Source organism: Onychostoma macrolepis, chromosome 03 (assembly GCF_012432095.1).
Source record: "Onychostoma macrolepis isolate SWU-2019 chromosome 03, ASM1243209v1, whole genome shotgun sequence".
Lineage (NCBI taxonomy): Eukaryota > Metazoa > Chordata > Actinopteri > Cypriniformes > Cyprinidae > Onychostoma > Onychostoma macrolepis.
The window spans coordinates 55,998,677-56,010,344 of record NC_081157.1 but is presented as its reverse complement, the minus strand read 5'-3'; the positions used below and the strand labels follow the sequence as shown (position 1 = coordinate 56,010,344).

General features: G+C 38.1%; 1 long non-coding RNA gene across 1 annotated transcript; it reads left to right on the top strand.

Annotated features, from left to right (window-relative positions):
• Nucleotides 1-2,895: 2,895 nt before the first annotated feature.
• On the top strand, nt 2,896-3,367 carry LOC131535871 (uncharacterized). Its single transcript, XR_009269763.1, has 3 exons — nt 2,896-3,038; nt 3,115-3,239; nt 3,330-3,367. It is a non-coding gene; the product is annotated as an uncharacterized LOC131535871 (long non-coding RNA).
• The last annotated feature ends 8,301 nt before the right edge of the window (nt 3,368-11,668 follow it).

The window sequence follows — 11,668 nt, the reverse complement described above, 5'->3', positions numbered from 1 at the left end:
TATTGTAATGCTTTATTGGGTGGTTGTTCTGCACGCTTGATCAACAAACTACAGTTAGTCCAAAATGCAGCAGCTAGAGTCCTTACTAGAACCAGGAAATATGACCATATTAGCCCGGTTCTGTCAACACTGCACTGGCTCCCTATCAAGCATCGGATAGATTTTAAAATCTTGTTAATTACTTATAAAGCCCTGAATGGTTTAGCTCCTCAGTACTTGAGCGAGCTCTTATCGCATTATAGTCCTCCACGTCCGCTGCGTTCTCAAAACTCTGGCCGCTTGATAATACCTAGAATATCAAAATCGACTGCGGGCGGCAGATCCTTTTCCTATTTAGCACCCAAACTCTGGAACAGTCTACCTAACACTGTTCGGGAGGCAGACACACTCTGTCAGTTTAAATCTAGATTAAAGACCCATCTCTTTAGCCTGGCTTACACATAACGCATTAATACGCTTCTATTATTCAAATCCGTTAAAGGATTGTTAGGCTGCATTAATTAGATCAACCGGAACCGAACACTCCCCATAACACACGATGTACTCGTTACATCGTAAGTTGAATGGCATCTACGCTAATATTTGTCTGTTTCTTTCCTAGTCTGTTTCTCAGTCCGTATCCGATCAGATGGTGGATCAGCACCAAGAGATGATGTCTACAGCCCTGATCGTCAGCGGAGACCAGGACACCCAGATGACCCCCAGAGATATATCCCTAGATATCAACCAAAAATAACTAAAATATAATAAAATACCTAACTACATAATACTACTATTGTTAGAAATTGCAACAAAATTAAAATAGAAATATAAACTTTTGAACTGCGGGTTTCGTCTGGTCAGAGGAGAACTGGCCCCGACTGAGCCTGGTTTCTCCCAAGGTTTTTCTCCATTCTGTCACAGAGGGAGTTTTGGTTCCTTGCCGCTGTCGCCTCTGGCTTGCTCAGTTGGGGACACTTAATTTCTAGCGATTATCGCCGATTTGATTGCACAGATACTATTTAAACTAAACTGAGCTAGACAATGACATCTCTGAATTCAATAATGAAATGCCTTTAACTGAAAATTGAGTGTTTAATCTTATCATTATACATTACTGACACTCTGTCCTCCAATTTGATACTGTTAAGTGCTTTGACACAATCTGTATTGTAAAAGCGCTATATAAATAAAGGTGACTTGACTTGACTATTTAAGTTTTTGGCTGTATATCTAAAAATGCATGATTTTACTAGCTGTAACGGTGTACACTGGGACGGCTAGCGTTGTTACCTTACGTAGGGACTTTTTCCAGGATATTGCAAAGAAATCAGTATCAAATGATCTATCGTTATCACATCAATAAAGCAGTTCCAATAGCTTTGAGAAGTCTAGCTGGTAACCGTTTATATTAGATTATATTAGAAATAGAGGACAGAACAGAACCAGAATAAGTATGCCAACTAAACACTTGAAATGTAGGCCTATATACAGTGCATTCATAAAGTAGTCAGACCCATTTTTCCCGCAGTCTTGAGTGGATTGTTCACATATGAAACCTCACCAATATATGCTCAGTGCCTTATTGAATTGATAATAGTTTTGACTTTTTTTTTTAAAGCAAATGTATAACCCTACATAATAAATCACCTTTAACATAAGTATCCAGACCTTTTCAGGTTTACATAGACAGCTGTCTGTCTTTCCTTGACCAGTCTATTAAAGAATTTACCACTGGTAGACCTCCAGTCAGAACACCTGAAAATACAAGTTAAAATGACATAGTAAAGGGCTTTAATACTTAAATCAATGTGTTTTTATTTTAATTTAATAAATGTGCCAAAACGGGTGTTGTCATCATGGTTCAAGTGTACTTTGTGGAGTAAATAAAAATGACAACATAAAGAGTGAAGCGTTCTGAATACTTTCTGAATGCACAATATAAAGGTTTTCTCATTGTTTCTCATTATACTTGCATTAACTCTTAATGTTAACTTTGTGTTTAGCAGACCGAGTATCCAGATGTGCTTAGTGCAGCACAGAGCCTCATCTCTGTGCTAACACAGACTCTTAATCAGAGTCCTGTAACGCCACTCCACAAGTTCAAGTGCAGGGTCAGGGGCAGTACAAGAAAGACAGACAAATACCAAAGAAATGATCAGTGGCATTGAAAAAGGCCTATTCTTGGGTCAGAGAGCAAAGACTCCACAGTACTTCAACAGTGACCTTGACAATGGTCTTTTCAGGTTTGTGATGTTGTAGCTAATTTTTTAAATTATCTATGTAATTGCAATGACTGAGTGCTTTTTAAAACCTCACTTTGGAATAATAGGACTGCTGGAGAGATCTTTGCTGTGAGCCTAGCTTAAGGTGGCCCAGCCCCATGTTTTATGAGAGTGGTGCTACTTTTACCTCACCACTGGGGAAGTTGATGTCACCAGAATTTGCAAGAATGATGTAGATGATGTTGAATACTTCCTATTGATCGCAAAGGTAACTTCACTTTGCATACTGCGTAATAGTTACCAGCAGTATATTGTATTGTTGGTTTGCATATTACCAGTAATAACAGGAGTCATTTTGGCATCCTGTTACCACTGACGGTTTTTCTTTAGATTGAAGCAGCAACTGATTTGACTGAATTCACAGATGAAATAATCAGCTGTGGATACACAGGAGCACTCAACATAGAACAAAAAGATGCCATAATGGAAAATACTATCCCTTTTAAGCAGACTGTGTCGTGAAAGGCAGAATTTGGAAGACTGTTACATTCAGTGAAATTAAATTTAACTTGTTAACCTTAATTGCCTAACTTATAACTTGAAACAAACTTATGCTGTATTCCTAGATTTAAGGTTTTTATTTTATTATTATTATTAAATGTTACTTTTGTTTTTCTCCATAAGAGCAATTGTTCTCCACGCAACATTTAGAGTTACACCAATGCTTGGAGACTTGCGCAAAGGCCTCCAGCTGTATGGATTGCTGGACATTCTTATGGAGCATCCAAGTCTTTGCAAGAGTCTGTTTGTTCCTGGGGAGGATTGTACAATAAGGTAAATGTTTGTAACAACGTTGTTTTTGATCCAAACACCAATTTGTTGTTCTACAGACAATTTGTTCTTTTTCCAGCCAGATGCAGACTATATTCTCAGCAATGTTGCTCCTGAAATGAGTGAGAGAGGAAGTTCAAGGGATTCGGTAGAGAGCAAAATCAAACTTCTTTCAGGACTTCCTTCAAGAAATTGAATGTGGAGGTGGGCTTTGCGTTGTTTTGTACTTTATTATTATTAATCTTAATGGGATGGTGTACTCAATTAAAATTGAATAACACTACTCACTCTCAGGCTGTCTGTCACAATCCTACTGGATCCCGGGAGACGAGGAGCTCGGTAATAAGGATTTTATTTTCAACACAGGAGACATGGGACTTCCAAACAGACATATAGACAATTAACAGCTGACAAGACGACAGGGAAACACAGGGCTTATAAACGGAAGGAAATCAGACGAGGAGAACTGAAACAGGTGGGGAACAATCAAACACGGAAGGAGACTATAATCAACTAATAATCACAGGAACAGGGACAAACCAAATATGGGCACGAGAGGAGGGGGAAAACACAAGACAGGACTGACATTGTCCAAGATATGACTTTCTTCACTAAAAATGTGATACTGAACTGGGATAGAGAAAACGAGACTTTTAGAAAATGAGATTTGTCCAGTCTTTTCAGTGTAACATAGCAAAGTATTGCTATTAAACCAGAGTCTCTCAGTCCTTCTGTTGCGGTAACTCTCGTTTTATTTTTTTTTCTTTACACCAAACCATAGAGAATGCTGAAGATGCAGCAGAAGTGGAAACAGAGCCATCCTACCTCACTCTCCCTAGAGTCATGCAATGGATTACAGCCCAGGGGCACAAGCCACTACTGCTTTCGGAACAGAAGGCTTTTCAGATAGTTTTCAAATTTGATCATGACTGTAAAGTCAGAATGCTACAGCACACCATATGCTACCCAATAGCGAGCACTTGCACTAAAAGAGTTACCTTTCCAGTAGCACACATGACAACATACGAAGACTTTAAATGCATCATTGTACAAGCCATAAAATCAGGGGGAGCATTTAGCAGAGTTTAAATATCATGTAGTGCTGGAGTTTCTCTTAATCCATAGCTTTTAGTGTTACAGTTTAACATATTTCTTATCTCAACCTGTTGGGAGGTCAGCAGTACTTTTATATCTTAAGATTAAGATACTTAAGTTGCATTTTCTATTCTGAAATGTTTTAAAAGTGAGCCTCTATTAGAGTGCTGTTTCTGTAGTTTATATCTGATTTAAGATATGTAACTTGCATTTGCAGTTCAGATTGCTCAAATCAAGCCGCTCTGTTGTAGAGCTCTCCTTAACTGATTTTATATCTGTTTTAAGGTACTGATGTTGCATTTCGTTAGCATTTCGTTAAGTTACATGTTTTCCAAGAGAACCTTTGGTGTAGAAGTTTGCCACTATAGTAGGTATTTGAGAATGTTAATTACAATAATAAAAAACTTGGTTGGTTTCCAAATGCATGAGGGACAGAGGGGCCTGAACTGAATATGATCTTCTCACAACATGTCCAAGTTGTGACATTCTAGCAAGGACTCCAGCTGAATCAACTCTATTCATAGAGTCACAGACTCTGCTCCACTGGACTCGATGACCAAGAGCTTTCAAGTGTCCTCTCATCATTCTGTAGCCTGAGTGTGGTGATGTTGTTTTGATTGCAACCACAAGATTGTCCAACTCTTCGTCGGTCAATTGACTGTATGTTCCTCTCACTGTTATACAAAACTCTTGCATTCTGCATTCTATGGTTCGTGTTGACATGCCAAGCAGTTTTGAAATGCAAGGTACAGTCAGACCAATTTCAATCAATCGTCTGAGGTGCTGCTCAGATACAATGGTTTTGGGACGTCCCGTTGGTCCAGCAATTTCATTCACAACAACTGAAGAGGTATGTCTTGTGTCCAGGTGATTTAAAAAGAACAGAACACAGGTTTGAAAGACACTGCGTTACCTCTTGAGGTACATGTTCACAACTTGTATGTGAAGTGATCAAAACCAAATCATTTGTGCAAATAAAATATAAATAATCCAGGTCTAGAGGCAAGCTCTGCATGGCCTCCTGTAGTCGTGACTAAAACGACAAGTCTCTCTAAAAGCAGCCTTGACACTGCCTGTGAATATACATGAAACATTAAGTAAAATTATCTAAATAAATTAAAGCAATCAATTAATTATTTGCACCTAAACCAAAATCCTCAAAACTGGCATAATTCACAAAACAAACATATCACCTGTTGCCCACTAAAAAAATATTGATGGCTAATTACATGAGATTGTCCGGCATTTGCCTGCTGACGCTGGTTATCCATCTTCACACACCTGCCACAGCAGCCACGAGTCACATTGGAGTGACGTTGACTCCCCCTTCGACTGAATCTTGAACTAGTGGACCAATGGTGACGCTGAAACCCAACCTGATTTACAGGAAACTCTAACCGCAACATTTGGAAATGCAAGCGCAGAACGTGAAAACAAGAGCGAAGGGGAAAAGACCTTAAGCACACAAAAAATAAAAATATGAGCGGGAAACCTGATTTTGTTTGCGATTTGGAAAACTTTGAATTCACGTTTCAGTGTTGTGCAATATATTTTTTAATGTGTTTACATTTTTGATTCACGCTTATTATTTTTCGATCCGTTACTGCAATACTTTTGATGGGAAAATGATCCCATAGTTAGCTTCCATACCTTCCATTTGGACCAGGAAACGCATAAAAAATGGATTCACTATATCCGACGTGAGGATTTTAATATCACTCCTAACACAAGAGTCTGCAGTCATCATTTCAAGAGTGATTTGATCGAGCCATCGACTGCCACAGGATGCCGGCTACTGAAGAAAGGTACAGTGCCCACTTTGAGTGGAACAACTACTCCACTTCAGCACTAAGGTGCACTGGGACATGGCAGAGGAGGGAAGTTTCGCCTCCACTGAACGAAGACCTCCAGCATCAGGAGCATGATTATTGTACATTTCCCGTTCCTGCGGCTGTCGATCTTTCTTTAGATCAGACTGAAGATCTCCGAAAGGAAGTGGAACAACTGAGGAAACAGGTGGAAGAACTGTCTGTCCGTCACAGATTTTGCTTGGGCAGATTTGCTACATCAGACGATGACATACGGTTCTACACTAGGTAAGATTTAAAACTTATAAATTATATTATATCATTAATGAGATGCTGTATTATAATTTTCTGGTCTTTGCATAATACAGTATGTTCATTTAGATATTTTATTTACATGTACAGTATACAGGTTTACAGACAAGTAAGCTACAATACAGTCTAAAAGTAACTTGGTCATTTTATGATGTATATCATCTCAAACATGTCCCACATCTTATGTAGTGTTGTGACTTATAATCACTTAATGGCGTTCTGGAGACTCATTGAACCTGTAACCCACAACAGGGTTCGTGTGACCAGAGCAAGGGCAGCTACAACTAGGAGTGAAGGTGGAGCATCAGGCAATGCATCTGTAATTATATAGTTTTTTCATTTATTATTTGCTTTCTAATTTTGTATATTATACAGTACATAAAATATATATTGTGTTATGAATGTGTGGGGCGATGTGGAAGAAAACACAATTTAAATGTTACAAATGCTACTTTCTGTATGTATAAACACATGAAATTTTTTTTTAATTGTTTTAAAAGGGTCAATGTCTGCAGCCCATAGATGAGTTTTTTTTTTTTTCTCTTCATGGTCCATCTCTCAGTTGGTCTGACACAAAGGGATCTGGTTCACAGATTTGATATTCATCAGTCCACCATGAGTCAAATTATAACAACCTAAGCAAATTTTCTTTTATACTGTTCTTGGATCAGTGCACATCTGGTTGTCTGAGGAAGCGGTCAAGGCTCACATGCCAAAGGATTTCCAGGACTATCCAAACACACGTGGTGATCGACTACACAGAGCTGCGGTGCCAAACTCCATCCTCTCTCCTGCTTCAAAGTGAAGTGTTTTCCTCTTATAAATCCCACTGCACCTTCAAGGGGTTAATTAGCATGGCACCACATGGCGCGTTCACCTTTGTGTCATCATACTTGTATGCAGGATCCATCAGTGGCAAGGAGCTTCTAAAGCAGTCTGGGATGCAGATTAGACTTTTAGTTATTGAAATATGTTCTCAGGGCAGCATTGCATCTTATTGGTTCTCTCAGTTGTCCAATCAGCGACAGCAGGAGGCAGGACATGGATTATTTGAATTGTTTTTCTCAGGACGTGGTAGACATCCTGGAGAGTGGAGACATCACGTTAAGGATATTGTTGCAGTTTAGGTAATGTTATGTTTTATGTTGAACTATATTAGATTATTACATTAAAATGTCAAGATAATGAAGTATATATAACAAGTAAAGCTTGTTTTTCTATCGAGCTGTTATTTAACTAGCTAGCTAACTGATGTAAGTAAGCTAACTCGCAACATTAGCTATCTAGCTCTAAGAAAGGATAATAGCTAATGTTAGCTTATATTCTATTATAACTTTTACTGGCTATAATAGCAAGTTACGCTGCTGTCATTGCACACTTGCTGCTTCCAGGGCATTTTGTCATAGCTACATACAACAAAATGCTTAGCTGCTCTTTAGTGCATTTTTGATGCATATATTCTAATACTGGTCTTAGAGCACCGTGTCGTATTTTAGCACAACATTCATTTGCTGCTCTAAGGACATTTTTGCAGCATAAATTCTAATACTGCCCTCAGGGCACCTTACCGTATCTCCATGCAACATTCTAATACTGCCTAAAATCTAACATTCTAAAATCTCTTTTCCGCGAGATATTGAAGCCAAAAAATTATCCTTAATTTTGTAATAATGCAAAACGCGTTGCGGCAGCATGCAGACATAGTCAAGACAGCTTGCGCGCCCATTGGGCAACGTCTGCTGAACGAGACAAAGAGCTGCTCCGTCTGTCTGAAAACAAACGAGCGAGACACATAAGCCCTTAAAGCCCTGACAGGGCAAAGGAAGCTCGTGTCCTTTTCCTCATTAGAGACCGGCAAGGCTGACAGGAAATCACCTGTGCCCTAAACGGTGTGTTGAGGGATTTAGGAACGTACCCGTGCCTTGGTTTGAGTATGACTTTCGAGTAGAGGTCGACCGATTCACAATCGGTTATCGGCAAAAATCCATGCCCATAGTTTTCCGGTTTGCAACCGTTGCTTGAGTGGCTGAGAAGGGTCCACTGGCATTATACAGTGCTAGAGCGGCCTCTAGAGGGAAATCACTGACAGCACGTGTTGTTTATTTTGACACGTGACACTGCGCGCTGCACAGAGCGGGAAACTCCAGACGCGCATTTAAATACAGCCGACAGAAAAGCCTGCCGCGGAACAGAGCGCCATTCACATAGTTTTCTATTAAATTACATTATATTTGTCCCAAATCGTTGTGAATGTATAATGACTTCACCCTGGGCTATAAATTATGTATTGTGCATTTTTCAGCAAAACGTTTGTCTTTCTGTGGTTCTAATAAAGTCTGTATGCTTCATATAGAGTAGCTGTAATACAGATCGCGCGCTCTCTTTCCGCTTGCTCTGTTTTTTTAAACACCCGAACTTCAAACTCATTTATGCCACATTGTTCATTCTTGAAGCAAACTTATGTCCGTTTGGTGATTAAATTGTTTTAGACCGCCACTTGATTTGAACGCAAAGCGTCTGGTGTGTGTGTGTGATACCTCCGAGTTTTCCTAGACGCAGCGCTGCGCTTTTGCCCCGTGTGTGACTAACTTTTTTTTATTTATTTTTTTTATTAGATAATTATCAAGTGTTACAAAAATAAAAGCAAATAAAGTGTGAGAGTACACATACAATATCCATATGTATGTAATTTTTAATGCTATGGCCTTGTGTAGATATTTAAAGATGGCCATCTTTAAGCATGGCTGTTGAAATTAAATGGTAATACTTAACAATAAGAGTCCATTCGTAGCATTGATGAAAACTGTAGAAGTATTGTTCCTTGTTAGAGTTTGTTCATTTCAACATTCACTATAGCTACTAATAAGCTACATTTTTAAATTTGAAAGTTTCTTTTAACATTAGCAAACTATGAAATAACTTTAAAGATCAATATAGTAAATAATATTACCGTATTGTCCCGAATATAAGACGACCCTGATTATAAGACGACCCCCCTTTTTTCAGATGTACCTTTTGGAAAAAGGCTTTTTGAAAACCAAATCTTGTTTTTTTTTTGTTTGTTTGTTTTTCTCTCTGTAAAACACATTTTTTTCTTAAATTATTTTCAAATTGCAAATTTTTCCTATTTTAATTTTTGTTTTGAAAGTATGGTAAATACTGGTAAAATGTACCAACAATGACATTGAAAAATATACACTTTTTGATATACCATTGAAATAACAGGTAGCCCATCTGAATTATATAACATTTAGGCTATCCATCTCATAGTAGCCAACCAAAATTTTATTATCAGTAGAAGTGAAATCTTATTGTAGACTGTTTGATATCTATCGATTGGATTGGCTCGAATGGGGCACCTTTCATGGCTTCCAGAACCGTAGAAAGGTCCCACATGGGGACTGAGGGAGGTCAGGGAGGATTTAACCTCTTAGCTCCTCTAAGGAAGCGGATGACCAGATCGTTCCTTCCCGCTGCTGTGGCCGCCTCATAGACCTTGAGCGTGGATGGGGTTCTGCCCTTATCCAGTAGCTCTTGCAGGAAAGAGAGAACCTCCGTCACCCCACAGTCTGGGGGTGATATGCCACGAGCTGTGCACCAGCTAGAGAACACAGACCACTTCGAGGAATAGAGCCGTCTGGTAGGTACCTACTGATAAAAACCGGCGAGCTTTTGCGGGTTGGAGGAGGTTCCGGGACCCGCTGAGCATGGCGCTTTTTACGGCGCGGCACCGCAGCGGTGGTGCAGTCTCGGCGAAAGATGCCAGGCGAGTCCTCAGAGTCACCATGTTGAGTGTCCCATCTGAATCAAAAGTTCAGATGGGACAATTCTGACTTACATACAGGTAAAATAATTTTTACAAATAATTTCATATTCCAGAATTTCTTTGCGGCCCCCAGTTTGAGAACCACTGAGTTAGACAACTTTCAATAAACCATTGACAAACTGACAGCAAACCCTTTACAAAGCTATCAAAACCTCTCATCTACACATAAAGATGTGATTAAAAGCCCAAACTTTCATAAATAAGACCTCAAGCTTCAGAGTTATAACATACCTCGTCTGAAAACAGTTGCTAGCGGACTTTTTCGAAGACTGTAAAACATTTCTGTGAAGTAAGTATTGAACAGAAACATGTCAGTTACATGTAAGAAAGTGTCTGGAACAGTTGTATGTGATATTTGTGTGATTTTTAGAGACTAAACTCACCTGAAAGCAGTGAAAACAGCAGCGAGAGACGGAGATTTACTGTTCGTCAGTTACAGTGTTGCGCACGTTTCCATGGCAACTCCCTCCGCTGCAGCGTTTGAATGAGACTCCGTTATTCAGCGGGCACGCCCATTTAAACACGTCACAGTCATGCAGCATTCACTAACCTCTTAAAATCTTTATTTAAATCGCGAATTTGAAACTCATTTTGTAGTTCTACTACCGATACATTGGTGCAAAATGTATGATAGTGGGATAAAAAAATAAAAAATAAATAAATTATATTTTAAGATTTGTATCACTCAGCCTTTTTATTTCATTTTAAAACATGATTTTTTTTTATACTAAACTTTGCTTTTGCTAAATAATTAGCCTAATACATTTTTTGAGTCATGCAAAACAGCATTAAAATAGGAGTAAAAAGTATAAAAGGACTGATCTACTGGTCTTTTTTTAATAAAAAAAAACACCATAACACTATTTATAAAAAATTATATTTTATTTAGCTTTAATTGAACACAACTAAAAGAAAATGAGTCTGGAATGAGATTGATCTCACTTTCCAGAAAAAATATTTACAAAATGTTGATTGTGAAGAACCATTAAATAGTCTAAAGAACCTTGTGCAATGGATAGGTTCTTTTGGATATTAAAGGTTCTTCATGGAACCATACACCCTGCCAAATAACCATTTTTTAAGAGTGTATTTTCTGTAATAACTGACAACACATTTGCCAAATTTGATTGTTTCATTTTCAGAAATCATGAGATTAATTATGATTATTTTATTGAGTCCTATTTTTTTAAGAGTAAGAAATAACTAAATATGTAGTTAATACTGTTGAAAAACCATGGGTTATTTTGTAATAGTTCTACTGCAAGTGCTGTGGTAAACCAGTTCATTTTGCATTTACTATGGTTTTCTACAAAATCTATAGATAAATCATGGTTACTACAGTAAAACCATGATTAATTTCGTAGTTACTATGGTTTTACTACTAAAACCATAGTTAAACCATGGTTTATTATGTAGTTACTATGGTTTTACTACAAAACACATAGTTTAACTATGGTGACTGTGGTAAAACCATGGTTCATTTTGTAGTTACTATGGTTTTACTACAAAAACCTTAGTTAAACCATGGTTTATTATTTAGTTACTATATAGTTATATAGTCTAGTATGTATGATTTTATAGTAGCCTATGAT